This window comes from Heterocephalus glaber, unplaced genomic scaffold (assembly GCF_053883595.1).
Source record: "Heterocephalus glaber isolate CG9 unplaced genomic scaffold, H.glaber_assembly_v1.0 deba00001610, whole genome shotgun sequence".
Lineage (NCBI taxonomy): Eukaryota > Metazoa > Chordata > Mammalia > Rodentia > Bathyergidae > Heterocephalus > Heterocephalus glaber.
In genome coordinates this window covers 33,238,717-33,252,238 of record NW_028258381.1, presented here as the reverse complement: position 1 = coordinate 33,252,238, position 13,522 = coordinate 33,238,717, and positions in this window count along the sequence as shown.

Genomic DNA, 13,522 nt, shown 5'->3' with positions numbered 1-13,522 from the left:
TTTCCTTTAGGGCTTGAAATACATCACTCCAAGCTCTTCTTGCCTTAAGGGTTTGCATTGAGAAGTCTGCTGTGATTCTGATGGACTTTCCTTTGTATGCGATTTGTTTCTTTTCTCCAACTGCTTGTAGAATTTTGTTCTTCTGTTGAGTTTCTGGAATCCTAACTATTATATGCCTATGTGTAGATTTTTTTTTGATCAAGGCTAGTTGGAGTCCTATATGCCTCACTTATCTGTATGTCAAGTTCTTTTCCCTTGGTTGGGAAGCTTTCTGCCATTACTTCTGTGAACAGTTTTTTTAATGTCATCCCACTCTCTCCTGTTTCTTCGTTGACTCCAATCAGTCTTATGTTACTCTACTTTGCATCATCTAGCAGCTGCTGGATTGATTTCTTGTGGTCCCTTATAATTTTGCAACAATTTTTCTTTTCCTGATCACTAATTGCAATCTTATCTTCTATATCAGAAATTCTGTCCTCACATTGGCTCATTCTGCTGTGTAGACTTCTAAATGTATTTTTTTTAATCTCCTGGAAATCTGTTTGTATCTGTTTTATGGATTCCATTTGTTTCTTATGTTGGGATTCCATCATGTTCCTCAGCTCCTCTATTTTTTTTATCTGTGTCCTGTCTAGATTTATTAATCATGTCTTCTACTAAGGGCACAATCTCTGCTTTTATCAGAGAAATTATTTCTGATTTCATTTTTTCCAGATCCTCTTTTGTTGCCAGTTCAGGGAGTCCAGTTGGTTGAGTATCAGAGTGTTCCATCTCATTTCCCTTTGGGGTTGCTGTAGGTGATTTGGAAGTCTGGTTTTGAGCCTTGTTTATGTGTCTTCTCATTTCGATGGGGGGTGAGTGGTGGTGAGGTGCTGTTGGTGCCCATGCGGCTCACCTCCTCTGTGCTGGAAGCAGTGGAACACTGGCCTGGAAGTTCCTACCTCTGGTCTGGGAGTGTTGGAATGGCAGCCCGGAAGCTCCTTCCTCTGCCATCATCAGAATTTTTAGGAAGATGTCTCATTTGTGAGAAAAGGTACAATTTTTAAGGTAAAGATAAAAAAAATAAGGGGCCAGGGATTTAGCTCAGTGGTTCTGGAGCCTGTCTTGCAAGTGCAAGGTCTCAAGTTCGATCCCTGGCACAAAAAAAATAAAAAAATAAAAAAATAAGAAGCAATCACTTAAAAAAGAAAGTAATAAAATGGACCATCCAAAAGTCAAATTAGAGATCTGGAATAAAAAGTACTCTCAGAAAATGGAACAATAAAGAAATGAGAAATGCCGGGGATTTAGCTCAGTGGTTTTGCCCCCTGCTGAGCAAGTGCAAGGACCCAAGTTCGATCCCCAGTACCAAAAATGAAAAAAGAAATGAGAAATATTATGTTTAGGAGATATATTTTCAAACTTCACTTAACAGAAATCCACTTATATATCTACTTAATAGAAAAAGAAAACAGACCGGGCAAGTAGGGGACACATATTACTCAATACTAAAATGAAATGAGGGCCCGGGATTTAGCTCAGTGGTTTCGCCGCCTGCTGCGCAAGCGCAAGGACCTGAATTCAATCCCCGGTACCAAAAATAAATAAATAAATAAATAAATAAATAAATAAATAAAATAAAATGAACTATCAAGCCATGAAAAGACTCAGAGGAGCCTCCCATGAATAATGCTAAGTAGAAGAAGTTGATGTGAAGAGGATGCATCCTGTGTGAACCCGGCTATGTGACGTTCTGGAAAGTGCAAACACTATGGAGATGGCAAAAGTGTCAGTGGTTGCCAGGGGCTCAGAGACAGAAAGGGATGAATGCAGCATGAGGCACAGAAGGTTTCTAGGGCAGTGAAATTACCCAGTCTGATACCACAGTGGTAGACATGTGTCATTATATGTTTGTTAGTGGCCATTGGATGCGTAACACCAAGAGGGTTGCTGGTGTAAACTGCAGACTTTGGGTGATAACAATGAATCAGTAGAGGTTCAGCACTGCCCTAGGGTAGATGCTGACAGGGAGAGGGCAGTGGAAATTCCATACTTTCTGCTCAATTCTGCTGTAAACTTAAACTGCTCAAAAAAATTGTCTATTTAAAAGAAAGAAGTAAAGCAAAATTTTCAAATCACCTAAGGGGAAAGAAAGAAAAAGGAAACTCCCTATAACCAGTAAGCATAGGAAACTGGGAGAATTGAGGGAGAAACATAGTAAGTAGAATACATAAAATGACATAGAGGGGCTGGGAATTTAACTCAGTGGTGCCACCACCTGCCTTGCAAGTGCAAGGTCCTGAGTTTGATCCCCGGTACCAAAAAAAAAAAAAAAAAAGATAGAAATAATTAAGTCTAAATATATAAATGATCAAAATAATTGAGAATAGGTCAAATCCCTATGGGAGAAAACTATACTATACTACATGTGTGATACAACTAATTTACACAGAAGGATTGAAAATAAAGTGATAGCCAGGTGTAGTTGTGCATAACTGTGATCCCAGCACTTGGGAGACTGAGGAAAGAGGATCATTTTGAGTTTGAGGCAGGTCTGTGCTATAATGAGTTTAAGATCAGTCTAAACTACATAGTGAGACCATGTCAAGAAGAAGAAGAAGGAGAAGGAGGAGGTGGGGGGAGGGGGAGGGGGAGGGGAAGGGGAAAGGGAAGGGGAGGAAGAAAAAGTGATAGTCAAGGGCATGTCAAGCAAATATTAACAAGATTAATCATTATAAAAATATTAATAACAAGTATTAACAAACATTTAAAATTTAAAGGCAAAAGATAAAATTCATAATGTAGATAAAATTGTTCTGTTTCAAAAAGCATTGCACTAAAATAAATAATGATGGGCCGGGAATTTAGCTGTGTTTCTGCACCTGCCTTGGAAGTGCAAGGTCCTGAGTTCGATCCCCGGTACCAAAAAACCTCAAAATAAAATAAATAATGATGATGGCAACATTAGCAATACAATAATAGTAGAAAAACCTTGATAGATATTTAAGAAGATATACAGTAGATTTGAACAACTTAGTTAACATACTGAGAATATATATATATATATATAATCACAAAATTAGAAAATTCTTTGCAAATATCTATAACAATAAAAATTGAATATTAGGCCACAAGAAAGCTCTATAAATTCCACAAAACAAGGCATCCAGGCCATATTCTTTAACTACAAACAATGAAATTAGAAATTAAATGTTTTTAAAAGTTTAGGCAAAAAAAGTTTATCCACTTGCTGTTAAAAAATCATAAATAGGGCCGGGGATTTAGCTCAGTGGTGCTGCCACCTGCCTTGGAAGCGCAAGGACCCGAGTTTGATCCCTGGTACCAAAAAAAAAATCATAAATAATTTTTGGATAAAAAGGAAAACAAAATTGAAATTATAAACTATTTGGGAAATAATGATAAAGAATACACAACATTGGGGCTGAGGATTTAGCTCAGTGGTGCTGCCACCAGCCTCACAAGCACAAGGACCTGAGTTCGATCCCTGGTACCAAAAAAAAAAAAAAAAAAGAATACACAACATTTTGATATCTATGAAACATGTTGAAAGGGTACTCAAAGAAAAATTAATAATAGACTGAAAATAAATGGAACTTTTGATGAATAAATGAAAAAAGAGATTAATTAGAAATAAGGACATACAGTAATAAAATAGAAAACAAGCTAGCAAAAAGAAAATAATCATAAAATTAAATGCTGTTATTTTAAAGATTAATTAGAAAGTTAAAATTCTGGCACAAATCAAGAGAGAGGAGAGGGAATAAGGGGAGAAAGGGAGAGAGAGAACAAGAGCAAAGGTGCAAAACTAAGGAATGAAAAATTCAACTACTGGGGGAAAAGGTCTAAATTTACTAGTAAAGGGCCAGGGATTTAGCTCAGTGGTTCTACCGCCTGCCTCGCAAGCGCAAAGTCCTGAGTTTGATCCCCGGTGCCAAAAAAAGAGAGATGTTGACTGGCTTGTAATGAGATGATCAGTCAGAAATGGCCACAAGAGGACCCAGAGGAGAGATTCAGGAAATGAAGTTTCTTCTCCTCACGGTCCTAGAGACAGGAGGCAGGGCAACATGAGAGAGGCATCAGGGTGGTGAAGAAGCAGATGACAGAATAGGGGGAAGGTTTAAGTCATGGGCTTTATTGAGGTTTTTGTGGGAAAGAGAAGACAGGGAAGGGTGATACTTGCACGACTGGCTTTAAACTCTGGGCATAGTCCCTGGTTGCTAGCCCCTGGTGTTGGCATGGTGACAGGAATATTGCCTCTAGGGTGTAAGGGACAGAGGAGACACGGCTCTGTCCTGCTTAGCCTGCATGTCAAATCATGCTCCTGGATAGGCCCTTCACTATTTCAGAGAGTTTGCTACCCCAAGGAAGAAAGTCTCTTCCCAACCAGAAAGATGTTTATGTTAGTTTGTTTTTCAGAAAGTCAAAACATTATAATACACAAAAAACTAAAAAACATTTACAATACATCAGCTTTCACCACTTTTATTCAACATACTACTGGAAATCCTAGCCAGTGCAATAAGATAAGAAAAGTAAATACAGTAAGAGAAATACAAATTGAAAGAGAATAAATATAGATACTTCCAAACTTATGATGCTTCTACTTACAGTTTTCCAATTTATACCCATGAGAAAATTCTTTGCATTTGGTAGAAACTACTTTGAATTTGAATTTTTTTTCAGGCTACTGGCATGTGGTGCCATTCTCATGATTTGGGGCATTGACAGTGAGCACAACTCACAGTCAGCTGTGAGTACATAAAGGTAAACAACTCATATTGCACAGTATACTGTATTCAAGAGTGTATATGATAGATTAAATGCTTTACTATAAAATAGTCTTTATATTAGATGATTTTACTCAACTGTAGGTTAATATAAGTATGCTGAGCAAGTTTAAGATACATGAGGTTAAGCTATGATGGTAAGAAGGTTAGGTGTATTAAATATGTTTTTATGTATATTTTTTCAAATTACAGTGGGTTTAAGGAGACCCTTTGCAGGTGACATGACTAGCTACAATGATTTTTTTTTTGTCAAGGATTCTCTGACAAAAATTGGAGAAAATCTTTACTAGCTATTTTTCTTTCTTTCTTTCTTTCTTTCTTTCTTTCTTTCTTTCTTTCTTTCTTTCTTTCCTTCCTTCCTTCCTTTCTTTCTTTCTTCTTTCTTTCTTTCTTTTGTACTGGGGATCAAACTCAGGACCTTGAGCTTGCGAGACAGGCAGTGGCACCACTGAGCTAAATCTCCAGCCCCTACTAGCTATTTTTCCTCTTCTTATTATTAATTTTTTTGTTTTGGTACCGGGGATCAAACTTGGGTGCTTGCGCTTGCGCAGCAGGCAGTGAAACCACTGAGCTAAATCCCCAGCCCTACTAGCTATTTTTCTGATAGATTACTCTCTAGAAAATATAAAGAACTAAAAAAACTGAAAACCAAAAAACCAAATAGCCCAATCAATAAATGGACAAATGAATTGAACAGATAATCCTTAAAAGAAGTACAAATGATCAATAAGTATGTAGAAAACTGTGCAACATCTTTAGCTATCAGGGAAATGCAATTAAAAACTACATTAAGATTCCATCTCACCCCAGTCAGAATGGCCATCATCAAGAATACAAAAATAGGGCCAGGGATTTAGCTCAGTGGTTCTGCCACCTGCTTCACAAGCGCAAGGTCCCGAGTTCGATGCCCGGTACCAAAAAAACCCAAGAATACAAAAATAAATGAAAGCTGGTGAGGATGTAGGGAAAAAGGAACCCTGTACACTATTGGTGGAAATGTAAACTGGTACAACCACTATAGATATCAGCATTCTTTGAAAAAATAAAACTACCATTTGATCCAGCTATACCACTCCTCTTTGGTATATTCCTGAAATAATTAAAGAGTGTATATTGTAGAAATACACACACACCCATGTTTTTAGTGGCACAAAAGCTAAGCCAAGCAAACAGTTTAGATGCCCATCAATTGATAAATGGACTGTGGTATATATACACAATGGAGTATTATTCAGCCATAAAAAACCCAAGTTATGTTATTTGTGAGAAATGGAAAATGGAACTGTAGATCCTCATGTTATGTAGGTTAGTTCAGTGGATAAATGCATTTTCAACTTACAATGAGTTTATCAGGATGTTACCTCATGATAAATCAAGGAGCATCTCTCTCTCTAGCTTGGGCTCATAGACTTGGTTCCTGTGGCACAAAAAAGGTGCATTTCTCTTGAGACTTCTGAGATGGCATTGTCTTCATTGATTTCCATGACACTCAGAAAGGCATAATGCTGGTGATGAAGCCAGCTGAGCTGTCCACACCACAGGACCACCCAACACCTATGACCAATGAGCCAGAGAAGTGGCCTAGGAATCTGGGGAATGGAACAACTGTGCAGGTGTTTCTTCATCCAGTAGTAGAAATTTCACACAGGCAGAAACACATAGCTACTGCTGAAATGAAGAAGTTAATGATGTTCCTGGACTTAATGTGTGAGTTTTTCGGAAGATCTCTAAAGCCTGGTCGTCTTCATGTCTGAGAAACATTCCTGAGACGAGCATAGAGCAATAATCTGCCATTGATATGGATCTGAGTATTACTATCGAGATCTGAATAAGTATATAAATCAATAATAAATGTGAAATAAACTGGCCAACTACCAAATAAATCAGCCCAATGCAATTTCCTGGAGTCTTATTTTCTTTGTTTTATATTAAGATAGGAGATATAGAATATTAGCCCTAATGATTTTTCCACTTTATCATAATAAATAGTCTGGTCTATTGTTTACATATTATAAAAGTCAATCTGAGAAAAGGTTTAGATAAGATAGCACTTTTTTTTTAACCTAGGAACATGTGAAAAGGAACAGGTGGATTTGTTAATAGACACTAAATGCAGTGTGTTCACTACTAGAACTATAACTGCATCTGAAAAATAATATTTATGCATCAGCTTTTATGAGTGTGTTTAAGAAAGGAGAATTTAAAAAAAGACTATTGCTAAAAATCTGTTTTAAATCCCCTTTTCATGGTCTCATTTTATAGTTTAAACTTTAAGCGGCAACTCTTTCCATAATATTTGTTGTTGCTACAACTAATGTGCATAAACTCAGGTTTGTATGACAGAAATTTCATTCGAAGTCTTTGGAGACTGTCCATTTTTCTTGAATTTTATGCATCCCTTAGTGAATATTAAAACAGATTAACAGTTGACTGATATCACCTTGAACCAGAACTGGGCAGTTTGATTATCTAATGGGAACTAAAGCACCCTGATAGAATGTGGTGAAATTCTCATTAGCACAAATCTGTTTTAAGTGTTTGTAATATATACATCTGATAAGTCAGCTGAAAGCCAATAATTACATTAGCTTGCATTTCTGAAACCAGTTCATATATTACCCTTATTTCATGACCAAGGTACTATTACCCTAAGAGTGTAAGGGCTGATTTATCAATTAATATAATTTATTAAATTAAGAATTCAAAAAATCATTAAGATTTTAAATTTAAATTATAGATTTAATTTTTTAGATTTAATCTAATTTTAATTTTAATTAAAATCATTAAAAATAAAAAATATGATTATTCCTATAGAAGTCAAAAAAGATTTTACTAAACTTTTGTGAAGCACTTTTGTAAAACTAGAAATAAAAAATGTATTTCTTTAATATAATAAAGAACAGTTTCCCAGAGCAGCTATCAACATGGAATTAGTGGTAAAATACTCGAGTGCACTGAAGTCATAAGTGAGCCAAGGATCCCCACAAAAACCACTGTTATGCAATACTGGCCAGCAATGTTTCCTAAAAATAAGTGAAGAAAGTAAAGAAACAGAATTAGGTTTAAATTTTAGAAATGAAACAATAAATGATCAAACAGGAGAACAGAGACCCAATAATTGAGGTCACTTTCTCTCCAGTGTTACAACTACTTCTCTTCACCTGTGTTTAACTCATAGGTATAACCCCCAATCCCTGAAGACTTTATCCTTGGGATTTTAAAAAAATTAAGCCATTGGGCTGGGGATTTAGCTCAGTGGTTTCGCCGCCTGCTGTGCAAGCACAAGGACCCGAGTTTGATCCCCGGTACCAAAAAAACCCCCAAAAAACAAAAAACAAAATTAAGCCATTAAGTGCTAGGCTTGAAAATAAAGACACAAGGATCTTAGGCCTGGTCTCCCAATATGAGTTCTCTGACTGTGAATACTGAGGGGCTGTGGACATCAAGCTCTGTGGCTACTGTGGATGAATTCTACATGACTTCCTCCTGCAAGACCTCTGAGACCTGTGCACGTCCAAGTCTGTCTTTGGAATATCTAAGGGGACTGGAGTCTTCCCTGATGTGTGTGGCCACGGGGACTTTCTGAAAAGTCTCCCAAGGGGTCAATGTCCCATGGATGCACTGTGGGAAACACTTCTGGGCTTATCCCTCATTTCACAGAGGACAAAACTGAGGCCTGGGGAGGAAGGTGACTTGCTGAAAGCTCTCAGGTGAATTACGTCTGGCAGGGAATTGGGCCTCTGAGCTTTCTTCCCAGCCTCTCCCTGGGAATCAGTCTGGGGTCAGCTCCGGTTGCCATGGGATCCCACCCACAGGCTGGCTCATGCAACAGTTTATTTTCCCACTGCTCTGGAAGCTGGAAGCCCAAGGCCAAGGTGTCCACAGGGCTGGATTTGTTGAGGCCTCTTCCTTGGCTCACTGACATACATCTGCCTCCCATGTCCCTCACCCTGTCATCCCTCTGTGTACCTGCACATCTGTGTCCTACTCTCCTCTACCACGGGACACTTGGCGTTTTAGATCAGGGCCAATCATGTGAGCTCCTTCTACTGTAAGTACCTCTCTGAAGGCCCTACCTCCAAACACTGTCACACTCTGAGATTCTGGGGTTGGAGTGACCTCATATGCATTGGGAAGGGAACACAATTGAGTCCATAACCGGGCCTTTCTCAGGGTGCACAGTGCCCATGCTCCTCTCAGACATCGCACACATCTTAGCTTTTTCGTCATTGGGACACAATACCCAGCACCCACAACTTAAAGGGGAAGACATTTAATTTGGCTCCAGGATTCAGTCCATAGTCAGCTGGCTCCAAGGCAGGAACATCATGGCGGAAGTTGGGTGGGGTGGGCAAAGATGTGTCGCTCATGGGGGCTGGAAGCCACAGCAGAGGAACAGCACCAGAGAGAAAGGGGACAGGGACCAGATACAGTCCCCCAGGCCACACATCCGTGACACCTGCCCCCACAAGACAACCAGAAGTGTGTTCCCCAAGTCACCTGGTCAGGTCCCAAAGCCAGTTGTCTTAGTCAATTTCTCCTGCCCAGACATGGTATCAGACACCGACCACCTAAAGGAGGAGAGGTTCATTTCCCTGCACGGTTACAGTCTGAGGTCAGCTGGCTCCAAGGAGGAAGTGGCTAGGTGAAGGGTCTGGCAGAGGAAAGCTGCTCACATCGTGGCAGCCAGGAATCAGAGCAAAGAGAGGAAGACGGGAGGGACACACTCCCTACCAGGCCACCCCCACACCTGCCTCTTGGGCCAGGGCTCCTAACGTCACATTTAGCTATGGTGCCCATGCTCCAATCACCCTTCCAAAGGCCCTGACTATGAATAAGCTCAGGAGGCTTTGGGGTACACCTGGATATAAACCATAGCACAGTCGAGGTAATGCCACACTAAGAACTGCAGCCTCCTTCTTCCTGAGCAAGCATGACTGTGACATCTGTCTACCTGCTAATCTGTGAGCAGTTCGAAGGCAGGGACTCTGCCAATATGGCCATCAAGTAGTTCAGCTCTTAGAATTTGCTAGATGCTCAGTGAACGCTGTGTCCATGGACCCTGAAGTCAGAGGACCTGGCTCCAAGTCTGTCTCCCCATAACGGTGTGCTGCCTGAGACAAATAGAGATAATGCGCACCTCCCAGGTTTTGGTGAGAAGTCAATAAACCATGTCCCTGGCAAAGTGCCTGGCACGTAATCGGAGCTCCATAAATGTTAATTGAACCTGAGGTTGTAGCCTCTTCCTAGATATCCATGAAAAACTAATTAATAATAGTGATTGCACATGCATACTAGTGAAATTGCTTTATAAAAATAATACTAATGAGCCATGCTACCCACGCCATGAAGATACATAAAGGATTTTCCATCAACAACAATATTCTTAAGGTTTATCTCACAGGTTGAAGGCAATTTCAAAGCTGGGTGATTCAAAGGCCTCAGTTTCCTCCTGGTGTGGATCCCCCGTGACCCTGTCTTGGACAAAAGGACCAACAGCTTGTACACTGCTTTGCCCTCGCCAGGCATGGAGAGGTGGACCTGACCCAGTTCTCCAGGACTCTCCAGGCTTAGTGCTGCAGTCAGCAAAGAATGTTTTTAAAACTGTAGTGCTGTTCAAGGAAAAGATTCTCCTCTAGTTTTGTCTGTTTGTTTGGGATTTTGGGTTTTTTTTTTAGGGGGGTTGCAGTGCTGGGCATCAAATCCAGGAGCACTCTACCACTGAACTTCATCTCCAGTCCATGTCCTTTTTTATTTTGAGACAGGGTTTCATAAAGTTTTCCAGGCTGGCCACAGACTTGCAATCCTCCTGGCTCAGTTTCCCCAGTAGCTAGGACTACAGACAAGCACCACTATACCCAATGCTACCCTAGTTTTGGGGGGTTTGGGGGGTTTTTTTTTGGTACCAGGGATAGAACTCGGGTCCTTGCGCTTGCACAGCAGGAGGCAAAACCACTGAGCTAAATCCCTGGCCCTAACCTAGTTTTAATCAGAGGCAGTGCTTGGGGTAAAAAGAGGTCAAGCTCTGCCCACAGCAAAGATCTCAGAAACCCATTTCCCTGACTTAACAGTTCCCACCCACCAATGCCACAGGACAAAGCACCTTGTGCTGCTCAGACTCCTGCTTGGGGACCAAGGGCCCAGCTGCTGCCCTTCTGGATGCGCCCCCAGTTCACAGTGAGGCCGCACTTCCCTGGGCTGCTGCCTGTGACTGAGCGTGGCATGGCTGGTAGTTCCCACACGCAGGCCACCCTGGAGTCGCTCCTGCCTCAGCCCCAGCCCTCTCTCCTCCGTGCAGGTCAGATGCCCCACGGGCTGCAGCCTCTCCCCAGCTCTGTCTCCTGGCCTTCATTGTTGCCAGCATTTCATCCAGTCAGTCCCTTACACATCTGACTCCATCCCGACATCTGCTTCCCAGAGCACCTGAATTAACACGCACCCCACGGAGTCATCGCTTACAGCAGCGAGCAGTCCTTTCTGCTCATCTGTACCTAGGGTGGCTGCTCCACATTTCCGACTCAGCGTAGGCTGGGCTGGTGCTGGCTGGGCTTGGGGATGTGTCAGTCACACAGGCACAGAATGGCCTGGGCTGGCCTCAGTGGGGGCTACCAGTCTCTCTGCAGGTCCCCAATACTCCTTGGCTGATTCGCCCACATTCTTTGCGAGAGAGAGCATCTAAGGGCTCCGTCCTCTCAAGAGCTGGGCTTGGAGCTCACAAGAAACTACTGTAGATAGGTAAGTTCATTAGTATCTTTTAGGCATTAGACAGGGCCCCCCTCAAGGCACCAGCCCTCCAGGCCCAGTCCTCAAGGTGCCAGCCCTCCAGACACCAACACAGCAAGGAGCCAACAGGGAGACCAACTGAGGCCCATTCACTGGTTAGCATTATAGAAAGAAGAGGGACTACTTCCTGCAGAGGTAGATAGCCCTGATTGATACTCTAAATGGGAAATGCCCTGTATGCGACTTGTTTCCCCACTGTATCCCCATTTAATCAATAGCACCTGGGTGACTGTGCTTGTCATCTTATTGGTTGGTCATGGTTTTGTCCCACCTCATGCCCACCTGTAAATTTCCATTGGGTCTTACAGTTTTCTCCCACTTTGTACCCGCCTCACCACATGGCTTCGCTGTATAAAACATCTTTGAAAAGTGGGGTGGCAGACAACCCACTTTCCGGTCCCCCTTCTGTCTCTCTTAGACAGGAACTTTCTTTTTCTCAGTACATTTTTCCTACTCTTAACCTCCGTTGTTCCTAGAGCAGGTTGGGGAGTTACATCTCTTCCTTCTGTACCAGAACCACTTTCCTGCATTCAGCTGCTCAACATGGGACAAAGGCCAGCGGAGACAGGGTGAGTAGAGATCCTGCCTCAGGTTCAAAGAGCCGCACAGCACGAAAGGTGTGGCCACAGTGAGGCTCAGGAGCTGCAGCCACCCTCACCGTCCATGTCCTGCACCCGTTTCCCAGCAGCGCCCCACCCTCCTGGACTGTGTCTGCTGGTCCTGACCGCCTTGGCCTTCGGGAACTGTGCAAGTGGACCTGACCGATTGGCATCTCTGGTCTCCTCCCTGGGGCGTGGCTGCCCATCACAAAACCCTGAGTTCCGGGGTGTCTCCCAGCTGGCTCGGCCATGAAGAACGTGGCCCTTAGGAGAAGCAACCTGTGTTCGGGGCTTCCTTGGGGGAACTTGCAAGGGTCTCCTCCCAGTCCAAAGAGTCTCTTTCCCTTTTGTTCCCTGTCACCTCGCATCAGTTTCAGGTCAGGATGCTGAGGCCAAACAGACCACGTTAGCATGTGAACTCAACCTTACTTTCCTGAGCAGCAAACTCACAATTAGGACCCGGGCCTGCATCAGAAAAGAGCAACCCAGCATGAAGCCGGTCTAATTAGTCATATGAACTGGATGCTTCCCCTCTGCTTCCTCCACAGCCCATGCTTGTCAGATCACATGAGCGAGGCTTGGCGCCCTGACGTGCTAGGGACTGGGGACAGGTACCTGCGCCTTCATTCCCAAAGTGCCCTTCTCTGGGGCACAAAAGGTTCCTCCAAAAATCACCTTTCAGGCTTTTGAGTTGCAAATGAATATGTGAAGTGAGTCTTTGAATTCCACAGCTAACGTGGACCTTTGCAGGAGCAGCGCACAGACTCTGGGTGAAAACTCCAGCCTTGTTAATACCTTGTCTCGTGTTAATGGGAAACTGAGCAAGATGAAGGATTCAAGATGAAGGCTGGACATGGCCCGCTGGTCCTGGGGTCTGGATTATTTAGGCTTCTGTACTTTATGATTTTTTTCTTCCTTAAAAAGTTTGAGTGCTGCTAAAGGTCACCAGGCCTGTCATCAGGAAAGATTGGGGAGACATCGGCACAGCACCCTGCTGAGGCAGCTCCAGGGTTTGCAGAAGCAGCTCCCCTGCTCCCTAGAGGTCACGGAGGCCCAGACTGAGGGAGGACCAGCCCAGCACGGGTGACATCTCGGCACTGCCCACTCTCTCTGGGGATGACCTGGCTTTCCACTGGCCTCTGTTTCATTCACTTCAAGGCTCCTGCATGTGGGCAGCCGAATCTCTCTGCAGGCAGCTCCTGGTCCAAGCACATTGTGACCACATGACAATGCCATTATCCGATTCCAGATGTGAAGTTCATACCTCTCTGTATGAAATGATTCCTGACTGTAGCCACAAGCACATTTTAATTTCCTCATTAAATTGCTAAGCAAAGATAAATGCAGGGTGTC